Source organism: Macaca fascicularis, chromosome 2 (genome assembly GCF_037993035.2).
Source record: "Macaca fascicularis isolate 582-1 chromosome 2, T2T-MFA8v1.1".
NCBI classification, from domain to species: domain Eukaryota; kingdom Metazoa; phylum Chordata; class Mammalia; order Primates; family Cercopithecidae; genus Macaca; species Macaca fascicularis.
Window position 1 is genome coordinate 5,497,549 of NC_088376.1, and position 12,403 is coordinate 5,509,951.

The 12,403-nt window shown below is 38.9% G+C and overlaps 2 long non-coding RNA genes across 2 annotated transcripts in view; one reads left to right on the forward strand and one right to left on the reverse strand.

Moving 5' to 3' along the window:
- The window catches only part of LOC107128774 (uncharacterized), a 50,157-nt gene that overhangs the window by 30,382 nt on the left and 7,372 nt on the right, over positions 1-12,403 (forward strand). Inside the window, exon 4 of the long non-coding RNA XR_001488394.4 lies at positions 2,574-2,624. This is a non-coding gene — a long non-coding RNA (uncharacterized lncRNA). The remainder of the gene's footprint in view (positions 1-2,573; positions 2,625-12,403) is intronic.
- LOC135969589 (uncharacterized) overlaps positions 1-12,403 on the reverse strand; it is a 59,649-nt gene that overhangs the window by 29,346 nt on the left and 17,900 nt on the right. The gene's annotated exons all lie outside the window — the stretch shown is intronic.

Consider the following 12,403-nt stretch of genomic DNA (forward strand, 5'->3'; position numbering starts at 1 on the left):
ATATGATTCATGGTCTGAGGCTTAAAAACTGGAGGTAGGACTGGATGCAGAGGCAATGATGAGCACTTTAGATGAATTTATTACCCCTACTTGTAAAGTCAAGGGAAGAATAAGCTTATTTTACCCTTTCCAATTATCTTTGTTTAAAACTTTGTCTAGTAAATTTCATTTGAGGATAATTGGCAAACATCTGGTGTTCTACAGCTATTTCCCTCCCCAAGATATAGATTATTCTCACTTGGGTGAGCATCAGTGGCATTCCCTCTCCTTTCTGAGGAGGATTTCAGTAAGTAGGAAATCACAGTCGAATTGAGTGCTGTTTCTTACACGGGGTGATGTAGTTTGCTCATCTACAGCTACAGTAGTAGTCAGTTCATTTTTCCATTTTAGCTGCCACTGGTCATGATAGTCAAGACAGTGACTCTGCAGATGTTTCAAATAGTTTTAAGAACATAACAAGGAGGTAATCAGTCTTTTATTCAATTTGTCATTTAATTTTTCTAATTGTAACTGTCCTCCTGATAAACACCTTGAAGTTAGTGTTTTGAGCTGAGGCAGGAGATACTGAATTATAGATCCCAGAGTTACCTGAAAAAGATCATCTAAAATCAATACGAATATTCATACAAAAAGTCCAACTGAAGAACTGATTTGAAGAATCTAAGCAAAGAGGCAGCTTTGAGGCAAGAAGTAAGAAGAAATATGAATGAGATAATTTAGAATACCTGGTAGAGACTATACCTCGAGAGGTTCCCGGAGACCCAGAACTATAGTTCCAAATTCTAGTTGCAGAGTATTCAGGGCCTTATACATGAGAGAATCCGGAAATATTAACAGTACTGTATTAGTCCATTCTTACACAGCTATAAAGAATACTACCTGAGACTAGGTAATTATAAAAGAAAGAGGTTTAATTGACTCCCAGTTTTGCAGGCTTAGCAGGAAGCATGGCTAGGAGGCCTCAGGAAACTTACAATCATGGTGAAAGGTGAAAAGGAAGCAAACGCCTTCTTCACAAGGCAGCAGGAGGGAGTGAGTGCCAACAGGGGAAATGCCAGACACTTACAAAACCATCAGATCTCATGAGAACTCACTATCATGAGAGTAGCATGGGGGAAACTGCCCTCATGATCCAATCACCTCCCTCCCTCGACACATATGGACTACAGGTCCCTTCCTCAACGCGTGGGGATTACAATTCGATATGAGACTTGGGTGGGAACACAGAGCCAAAGCATATTAAGCACCAATTCCATTCAGACATTTCCCTCACTTCATAATTCCTTCCTTTCCTCTTCACAAAAGTTTTCATCATGAAACATAGTTCAAAGTGCAATAAATTACATATTTATCTACATTAATACATATATATATAAAGAAGAGAACAGAACTATTAGATATTATTGTTACCTGAAATGAACTACTTAATAAATTTAATTAAACAAAGTGTTTGTTTTAATTTGTGGGTAACAAAAACAAAAAGGATGATATAACCATTGTTGTTTGGATGGGATAGGAATTTGTCTGTTGTGACTTTTCCCTTGTGATTATGTTGAAAAAACATTGTGGGAATCTTATGTGAACCATTTAGCTAGCAACATAATGAAAAATATCATTCTTTTTAATATGAAGTATTCTATCAATTCCTGAAATCTCCCAAATCATCATCTCATTATACATCACCTGTTGGTAGTGGGACTCATGAGTGGCTTAGAATGAGATCTTACCTTTTTTTCTGCAAAGTACCGCGGGGCATTATAAGCTTACACTAGCTTTTGACCTAATTTCTTGGCTCGGAAGTGTCCAGAATACAGAGATAATATAAATTTGAGCCAGAGAAGGTCCAAGTCCCTGGTTACTAATGTTCAGGACAGGATTATTTCCACCCACAACCAAGCCCGAAACAGGCACAGCTTTCTTGTAATTGAGCTGGGGAGAGTATTCCAGTTCACATTTTGATTAAGAAAACAGTAATGTCAGGCAGTGGTTGAAATTTTGGCATCCAGTGGGGAGCAATTGTCATCCTGCGGGGAGCAATATTAAGATTTCTCTGCCCTCAACAGCAGAAGTGGGATACAGAAGCAAGGTCCAGAACTCAGATGCATTACCTGACTTGAGCCTTGGGGTCGGTACCACCAAAAAAACCCTGAAAACTTTAATTTGTTATACCTTTCAACTGTTTGTTTCAATTCAACATTCACTCTACTGACTCATCTGCTTCTGATTATCTTGACTTCTGGTACCTTCAATAATTTCTTGCACCTGGTTTTGCTTCACGCCTCAATCCTGATACTTATTTCTGCTGCTGTTACTCTGAGTTCTGGATTATTTTCTCGATTGCAATTCATATTTGCCAATTTAGCTAAACACAACACCCAGTTCAACACAGTCCCAAAGACCCTACACACAGGTACAGGCCCTTAGCTTTATCATTCCTATCGAATTCACATGCAGAATCAGGGAAGGGAATTAGTCCATGCCTGGCAGGGAGGGTGTCTTAGTCTGTTTCTGCTGCTATAACAAAATTCTTTAGACTGGGTAACTTGTAAATAATAGAAATTTATTTCTCACAGTTCTAGATGCTGGAAAGTCCAAGATCAAGGCATAAGCAGCTTTAGTGTCTGGTAAGTTCTCACTCTCTGCTTCCAAGATGATTCCTTATTGATGCATCCTCCAGAGGGAACAAACACTGTGTGTCCTCGTGTGGCAGAAGGGATGGAAGAGCAAAAGGCACTAGGGTGCTCCCTCTTCTAAGGTCCCATCTCATAATACGTTAGGGTTTAAGTTCTAACATACGAATTTTGGAGGGACACATACATTCAAACCATAACAGTGGGGCTCCAGTCTTAGAGGAAAACTTAAGGAAGGTTTTCAGAAACTTAAACGACTAAAACTTTAGTTCTGTTTTTCCTTTTCTAGCCAAAATTAAAACATTTCATTGACATATATTAAAGAAAATAAATTATAATCTTGATATAGAAGACTAATCATAAAGATGTAATTATCTCAAAACTGGTTTATATTTTAATATAATATCTACAAAAGTTCTTATAGGAATTTTTATAGAATTTGACAACCTAATTCTATATTTGTCAGAGAATAGCAAATGAACAATATCTAATATAATAGTAAAGAAGAACATGGTACAGGAAAATACGCTAACCAATATCAAAATTTATTATAAAGTTTTCATACATAAAAAGCATGATATTAATGCAAAGTTAGAAAAACCAATTCTTGGAACAGAATAGAGACCTCCTAAAATAATAAGGATGCTCAAAAATTTGATTTGTGAGAGTCTGAGTATTGAAGATCAGTGGCTAAGGGATAAGATACTCTATAATTAACCTCAAGAAACTCAATTATCAGTATGGAACACAATCAATTCCATATAAAAACCTAAATGAGAAAGATAAATTCATAAAAATAATTTTCATATAGTTAAGAATTTTTAAAATAAGGCTTAAAAATCATAAAAGCTTGATAAAACTGTAGTAAATTTTAATTTTTAATGAAATGAAAAGACAACAGAAGTTTTTAAGAGCAAACTACAACTTTGTAGAAGATGTTTGACATACTTAAATTGTAAACATTTATTCCAAAAACATGTAACATTTAGTTCTTGAAAGAAGCCTGGATCTGTGGATGGAATAAATGCTGAAGAGCCATAGAAACAGGGAAAAGGGGTTGAAATAGGAGGATGCAAGGGTGTCCCTGGATTGTTCCTGGGAAAAGCAGGTTCTGCCATAAAAGAGACAGAGAAAAGCAGGGACACACTAATCACGCCTAGGCTTCTACATACTAGGCTTGTGGAAACTGACAATTCCAAGTTTCATCAAAAGCAAGTTAGACCATATGATTCAGCAGTTCCATTTTGGAGTATATATCCAAAAGAAATAAAGACGGGGGTTGATTATTTGTACATCCATGTTCACAGCAGCCTTCTTCACGATTGCCAACAGACAGACGCAATCCAAGTGTCCATTAATAGAAGAAAGGATAAACAATATGTGGTATATGCATGCAATGGAATATTGTTCAGACTTAAGGAAGGAAATTGGAACACATGGCACAACATGGATGAACGTTGAAGACATTATGCTGACATGCCAATCACAAAAAAGAAAGTATATGATTCCACTTATAGGAGATACCTAGAGTAGTCATATTCAGAGACAGAAATCTGTACCCTATGTGACATCTCTCGGTTCTTCTCTCCCCACAGCCAGGAGGGATATTGTGCAATGGGTGAGAGTTTTGTTTGGTGAAGATGAAAAAGTTCTGGAGGCCGGGCGCGGTGGCTCAAGCCTGTAATCCCAGCACTTTGGGAGGCCGAGGCGGGCGGATCACGAGGTCAGGAGATCGAGACCATCCTGGCTAACACGGTGAAATCCCGTCTCTACTAAAAAAACTAGCCGGGCGTGGCGGTGAGCGCCTGTAGTCCCAGCTACTCGGGAGGCTGAGGCAGGAGAATGGCGTGAACCCGGGACGCGGAGCTTGCAGTGAGCAGGGATCGCGCCACTGCACTCCAGCCTGGGCGACAGAGCGAGACTCCGTCTCAAAAAAAAAAAAAAAGAAAGAAAAAGTTCTGGAGATGGATAGTGGTGATGGTTGTACAACAGTGTAATTGTACTCAGTACTACTGAACTATACACTTAAAAATGGTTAAAATAGTAAATGTTAAGTGTATTTTATCATGTAAAAAAATGAGTTTGGGATGGGTGGGTTTGTGGGAGGAGTGAATGATAGAGATATTAACACATCCTGCTTCTATGAGAAAATATCATCATTGACAGTATAAATGCAGGCTATTATTTAATCTAGTTGTGAGGGGTGGAAGAAGACAGAGTTAGAAAAAAGTCAGCAGGGTTTAATTTCTTATAAATTTGGGCTTTCAAGGCCAGAAATAGGTTAATGAGTTCTGCCAATAATCTAAAGTTATATAGATTTGGAGAACTCTGATTTTTGTTTATTTTTGTTTTAAAATTTTTATTAAGCACTGTTATATGCCAGGTACTTTTTTTATCTTTTTATTTTTTTTTTAATTATACTTTAAGTTCTAGGGTACATGTGCACAACATGCAGGTTTGTTACATATGTATACACGTGTCATGTTGATTTGCTGCACCCATTAACTCATCATTTACATTAGGCATTTCTCCTAATGCTATCCCTCCCCCATCCCCCAACCCCGACAGGCCCTGGTGTGTGATGTTCCCCACCCTGTGTCCAAGTGTTCTCATTGTTCAATTCCCACCTATGGAGCTCTGATATTTTTAAATGTCTGCTAACATTCAGTATTAGGTAGCGTTCTCCAGAGAAACAGAACCAGTCGGATATACACAGAAATAATATATAAGTATTTATTGTGGGAATTAGTCCACATGATTTTAGAAGCCAAAAAGCCCCATAATATGCCGTTGGCAAACTGAAGAGCCAGGAAAGCTGTTGTGCTGTTGTTCAGCTGGAGACCAGAGGCCGGGGATTGTGGGGAGGCAGCGTTGATAGTGTAAGTTTCAGAGTTAAAAGCCCAAGAACCTGGAGCTCTGGGCAGGAGAAGGTGGATACTCCAGCTTCAAAACAGAGAGGAATTTTGCCCTTCTCTGCCGTTCTGTTCTATCTGGGTCCTCAATGGATTGCCTGTCCATATTGGTGAGGCTGATCTTTTTTACTTAGCCTACAGGTTCATAACCTAATCTCTTCCAGAAACACCCTGATAGATATACTCAGAAATAATGTTTGCCAGCTATCTGGGTATTACTTAACCCAGTCAAGTTGACACACAAAATTATCCATCACACATGCTTCACACATAAAACATCACATGTGCACTGCTCTCTTCCTGCTTGTGTAATCCTCTAATCAATTTAGCCTTTTGAATTTGCAAGCTCTTGGCTCAGTTACCCTAGTCCTTGGGGATCCCCTCTGAAAGCCCTCAGGTATGATGAATGGGCTGGTGGGCCAGTCGGTGGTAGAAGCAGCAAGAAACCCACTCGAGTGGACAGCACTTAGGGAAGTTCATAGGGATTTGGCTTCAGAGGCTTCTTCAGCTCATGGTCAGTGGTTCCAAATGGGCAAAATCACCAACATATGGCTTTAATCTTGGAATTGAGCCAATATCTGCTCTTCGGCTTTGGCTGCAGCCTCAGCCTTTGAAAGGTCCAATAGCGAAATGCCAAAGTGCAATAGCATTCCTGGCATTCCTGAAATGATGGGTGATCAAGGATCATGAGATTTTGTTACTCTCATGTCTAAATAATGTATCAATATCAGCAATAAAAACAGATCACGTCATTTGGATGTGTTGTTATTGCATAATATTCACTTTCAAATGTGGATAAGCATTTTAGATATAGGTAGGATTAAAACCTCCTTGTATGCATTAGTTTTTGAGATTCTGTCAGCAGAATGCAAAGTAAAATGCTGCAATAATTAATGTGAATTGTGAAAGCTGTTAACTTTATACATAAAAATTAGATTCTTCAAAGAGTTAAATAGAGAGAGAAATATTTGGCTTTGGGGATTGCCTCAGTGAAATTGTGCCATCATCACTGACTAAATTATCAAGTCCAGGAGTGGAAGAGGAAGTAAGTTTTCACTTCAGTTATCACTATAAGAAAATACAGAATGTTTTCACTATATTATTTCACTATATATTATCACTAAAAGAAAAACATCCTGACTGCAGCTCCGACTTGAACAGTTACCTATATTGGCAGTGTTAGCCAGAAAGATCTTCTTTCTCCAGTGACCTCAGTTGAAGGCAAATATCTGTTCCCATCCCCAGTGTGCAGTTAAATTAATAAATAGTACTGAGAAATTATTGTTCCTTTACTAGCTGAAACTTTCAAATTTTGACTCCCGAAAATTTTAACAACTAACATTTTTATAAGACTTCAGATTTTTTCTATCCAGATATTCATTCTATGATTGTTAGAGTGACCAACTCTTTTCATTTACCTGGGACTGAGGGTTCCCAGGCATGGAATTTATGTGCTAAAATCAGAAAAGTCCTGGGCAGACAGGAAGGAGTTGGTCACCCTAGTGATGGTATTCTATTTAGCCCTGGATTGGGCTTAATATTTGCTTGAACATTTAGCCAAAAATCTGTATTTGGTGTACTTCTGCCACTAAAATCTTGCAGTGCTAGATAGAGTTATTATTTAGTACAATGCCGACCATTTCTCTGGCATAGCTCAGGGTGACCAGGTCTGGAGAGAAAGTAGAGAGTTATTGTCTGTTTGTTTTTTTTGTTTTTTGTTTTTTTTTTTTTTTTGAGACGGAGTCTCGCTCTGTCGCCCAGGCTGGAGTGCAGTGGCGCGATCTCGGCTCACTGCAAGCTCCGCCTCCCGGGTTCACGCCATTCTCCTGCCTCAGCCTCCCGAGTAGCTGGGACTACAGGCGCCGCCACCACGCCCGGCTAATTCTTTGTATTTTTAGTAGAGACGGGGTTTCACCGTGTTAGCCAGGATGGTCTCGACCTCCTAACCTCGTGATCCACCCGCCTCGGCCTCCCAAAGTGCTGGGATTACAGGCTTGAGCCACCGCGCCCGGCCTGTCTGTTTTTTAAGACAGAGTCTCGCTCTGTTGCCCAGGCTGGAGTACAGTGGCACGATCTCTGCTCACTGCAACATCCGCCTCCCAGGTTCAAGAGATTCTCCTGCCTCAGCCTCCGGAATAGCTGGGATTACAGGTGCCCACCACCACGCCCGGCTATTTTTTTTTTTTTTTTTTTTTTTTTTTTAAGTAGAGATGGGGTTTCACCATGTTGACCTGACTGGTGTCAAACTCCTGACCTCTGGTGATCCACCCACCTAGGCCTCCCAAAGTGCTAGGATTACAGGCCTGAGCCCCCGCACCTGGCCGAGAAAGTAGAGAGTTATTTAGCGACCTATTGGACTTTTTGTGGAGTACCAAACTTCCAGCACCTCGTGAACTGACCCAAAATTCAGGGCCCTGAGAATGAGCCCTGGCACCCACTTACCTAATTTCAACACTTTCTACTCTCCTTGTTATTCCTAATGTTAGCTTTACACAGGGCAAGGAATCTGCTTCAATTTTTACCTATTAGCCTGTCTGCTATTCCAGTTTTCACTTGCTAAGCCCTATTCTTTGTCTGAGTCCTTTAAATAAATGGTTTTGTAAGTTGAAGGCAAGTCTGTGTAGTGCTTTGGAGTTTTTTTAACATAGTCTAGCTTGATGAGTCAGGTCCACTACTTTGCTTTCTCAGTGTATGAGAACATAGCGAAACAGAGATCACGAGCTGTGTTACTGTGCCTGTAACTGCTTCCTACTTACATAAATGATTATTTGGTGAAATGCAACCTTTGATTTATAGAGAAAGATGATGATTAGTTTGTATTTTGGGCATTTAAGAAGATTTCCCTTTCTAAAAAGGAGTGATGATGATGGTGATGATGATAAATAGCTAACATTTATTATAGTCATGTTCTCAGTTCTTTACAGGTATTGATCTGCTGAATCCCCACAGCATCTTTGTCAGTTGGGTACGGTTATTGTGAAGCTCTCAGACTGCAATCAGTGCTGTTATTGGTTAGGAAACCAAAGCCACAGTCACATAGCTAGAAATTGGTGGAGTCGTAATTCGAATCCAGATCTGCAATGTCTGCTACACTTCTATTTCTCACGGTAGATATAACGTAGTCTTTAATGTTTCCATAGTGTAATTTTGTAGCTATTGTGTGAAAAAAAAAATTTCTAACTCTAATTTTAAACTTTATTTTTTCTTTATTTAGAAACTAATTTAATTTTCCTCAAGTCATTTCACCTAAAAATTACACATGATCACGGAATAATCTTGAGGAGTTGTATGAGATTCAGCTTCCCGCTGCTTATGATTTCAATCAATGTCAGCATTCTCTTGGTGGTAAAGAAACATGTAACTCCTCCTACACGAGGGCTGGTTTGGGGTAAAGGAAAGGGGTGGGGAGTTATGGAAGTAGAAGCCAAAGAATCTTGGGGCAGTTTGCTTAGAATATTGTTTCGTCTAAGAGAATGAAAAAAATTTTTTATTATATTTTTAAAAGACTGTGCAGTCATATCATAATGAAGAGGGACTTGCCATCTAATACTTGTCACAGATCAGCCTTGTCACAAAATCAACTACCTATTATTGTAGACCCAAAGATACTTAGCACAATAAAAAAGACACAATAATCTCTTAGGACTCTTCTGTTTTAGAATTTTATAGTTATGAATTAGACAGTTTCACTGCTTGCCTACACGTTCTCTACTGCCCAGATCTGCAAAGACAGGCAAGTATCCAGGAGGCTGTTTTCAAGGTTGGTCGGGGTGATGTCTAACCTATAAAATGCAATTAATGGTCACAAATGGATCAAAATCACTTACCATCATGAAAATTAATGGTAATGTCTCCGGCTGGATTAGAACTTGCTTGAGATATACAAAGCATTCTCATGGACTCAATCAAGTGTCAAAACAACCCAGAGAGTTAGGAGTATCATCTCCAGTTCACAAGCAAAGGGAGAGAGAGAAATGCTAAAGGTCTCTTCTGGAGACACACAGTATCACACAGTATTTTCTTTCTTTTTTTTTTTTTTTCGAGACAGCGTCTCACTCTGTTACCCAGACTGGAGTGCAGTGGCATGATCTTGGCTCACTGTAACCTCCACCTCCCGGGTTCAAGCGATTCTCCTGCTTCAGCCACCCAAGTAGCTGGGAGTACAGGTGTGCACCATCACACCCAGCTAATTTCTGTATTTTGAGTAGAGAGAGGGTTTTGCCATTTGGCCATGGCTGGTCTCAAACTCCTGACCTCAGGAGATCCACCTGCCTCAGCCTCCCAAAGTGCTGGGATTACAAGCATGAGCCACTGCACCCAGCCGAGTCACACAGTATTTTGAGTGGAGGACTAGCATAATTGCACTATAGGTAATACCTATAATTAGACGTGCACAGTGAGACGAACAGACTCCTTCAGATTTGTGACATTAGTAAAGGGCTTCAAAAGAAATAAACAATAATCCAGCATAAAGCTTATTTCAAAAGTGAAAAAACAAAATTGAAAGAAATCTGTACTAAATTCCTGTTGCTAATACTTTATCCTCCCTAAGGACATGAAGAGAAATCTTAAGCCCTTAGAAATCTGTATGAAATCAGACATGTTTTTGTTCTCTTTCTCTTTTTCTTTCTCTCTCTTCCTCTCTGCATGTGTGTGTGTATACACACACACACAATAAAACGAGTGGAACTCTTGTTTTCTCTTTTTATTTCATTTCTGGTGATCATATATATACACACAGAGAGAGAAATATATATATATGTACATATACACACAAGAATGATATATATCATATATATAAATATATTTATATGTAAAGTTTTAACTTAATTTTAACATATGCAGAACAACTACTTACAGAATTGTATAAAAATAAATGATGCTCATGTTCGGGCGCGGTGGCTCACGCCTGTAATTCCAGCACTTTGGGAGGCCGAGGCAGGCAGATCACAAGGTCAGGAGATCAAGACCATCCTGGCTAACATGGTGAAACCCCGCCTCTACCAAAAATACAAAAAATTAACCGGGCGCGGTGAATGGCGCCTGTAGTCCCAGCTACTCGGGAGGCTGAGGCAGGAGAATGGTGTGAACCCGGGAGGCGGAGTTGGGAGTGAGCAGAGATCGCGCCACTGCACTCCAGCCTGGGCGAGAGTGCGAGACCCTGTCTCAAAAAACAAAACAAAACAAAACAATGTTGCTCATATCCACGTCCACTGAAAATTGAGGTGCCTTGTGCATGGAGTGTGCTTTACAGAAATATTGATGCTAATGGGATTGATTCAATGAGAGCCATGCACTGTTAGGTTATAACCATTTTTTTTTAATTTCATTTGCTAAAAATGTTTTATAAAAAGCTATTTTTCAATATGCCTTGATAACTATTACCAGGAATACCTCATGTTGACTGCCTTCCTCTACATAAAATACACATTGAAACTCAGAATTAACAAAACAAATATTTGTTGTCATGTCTAGTTTAAGGGGGAATGGTCTACAATTTGGTTGCAAGACGAAGACAGATACGGAAATAATATCACTGTGGAAGTGGAAATTCTCCAACCTAACTCACTTTTTTCCTTTTATTCCATTACCAGGCTAGAGTGGCTTGTTGATGGTCCCTGAAGTTGGGGTTCTGGCTGTACCAGTTATTTACCCTTTGGTGAAAAAAATACTTTAATTCTGATTGAAAATCACCAGAAATGAAATAAAAAGACAAAACAGAATTCCACTTGTTTTATTTTGCTTTATATGTGCTTCTCATTTTACTTGCTTATTTTTTTTAATTAGTCAAATTTATTTTAGTCTATATATGAACCAAATATTTAGTTTCTAGAAAAAATATGAAGTTAACTTGACATTAGATACCACATGATCACATTGGTTACTATGAAAAGGAACCCAAGAGATTCTGGAATATGTTATGGCATTAAAAATAAACCCACTAACCATATGTCTGGGATAGATTTTCATTGGCTGGACATACAATTGTAAATTTTCCAATACTTTGTATGATTGGCATGAACTAAGTGGTAAAACAGAAGTTTTCATTTTTTTGTGAGTCAGCATACTTTGTAGTTGAGAGAAATGTATTTTTTGATTACTCATAACTCTGAAAGGCCTGTTGAAGAAATTAGGGCAACATTTTCAAACTCATAAAAATCCATTGCAATCACATTACCATGATATGTAAATCTTAACCTGAAAACAGATGCTCATAGTTTTTCATCTTTTCACAGAAAGACTCTTTCCTTTCTGGAGAAGATAGACATTCATGAGTCATGCCTCAATCACATCCATTGGAAGAGAGATTATAAAGATGGCATGTTGAAAAAATAAGTACAGCATAACTTGCCATACTATACACTGTATTTCCAGCCTTGTTGGTCCACAGACACTCAGGAACTTACTCATCTTGGCAGACTTCACAAAACCTAGCACAATGGTTTGCACGTTGCGAGTGCTTGATAAATGTCTTATGTGTTGGGTCTATAAGCCAATGACACCCATCCTGAGAGCATTCATACTGCTCCCTAGACAGACCTGGTCAGAGCAACTTCTTGTCAGACATTTTTTCACACAGAGTTGCTTCTATACTGTTACCCTTGAAAGTACAAGAAGTTGGAGTTTGTTGTCATATTTGAAATAATCTATAGTTAGGATGACAATGACAAAAAGGCTGCAGCCCAGATACTTGAATGACCATGAGTCACCTTAATATAAGGACATTGTATTAATCAGAATTCTCCAGAGAAACAGAACCAACAGGAGATTATATCCATCTAGGTAGGTCGGTCAGTCAGTAGTTAGGTAGATAGGTAGGTAGGTAGATAGGTAGATAGATAGATAGATAGATAGATAGAT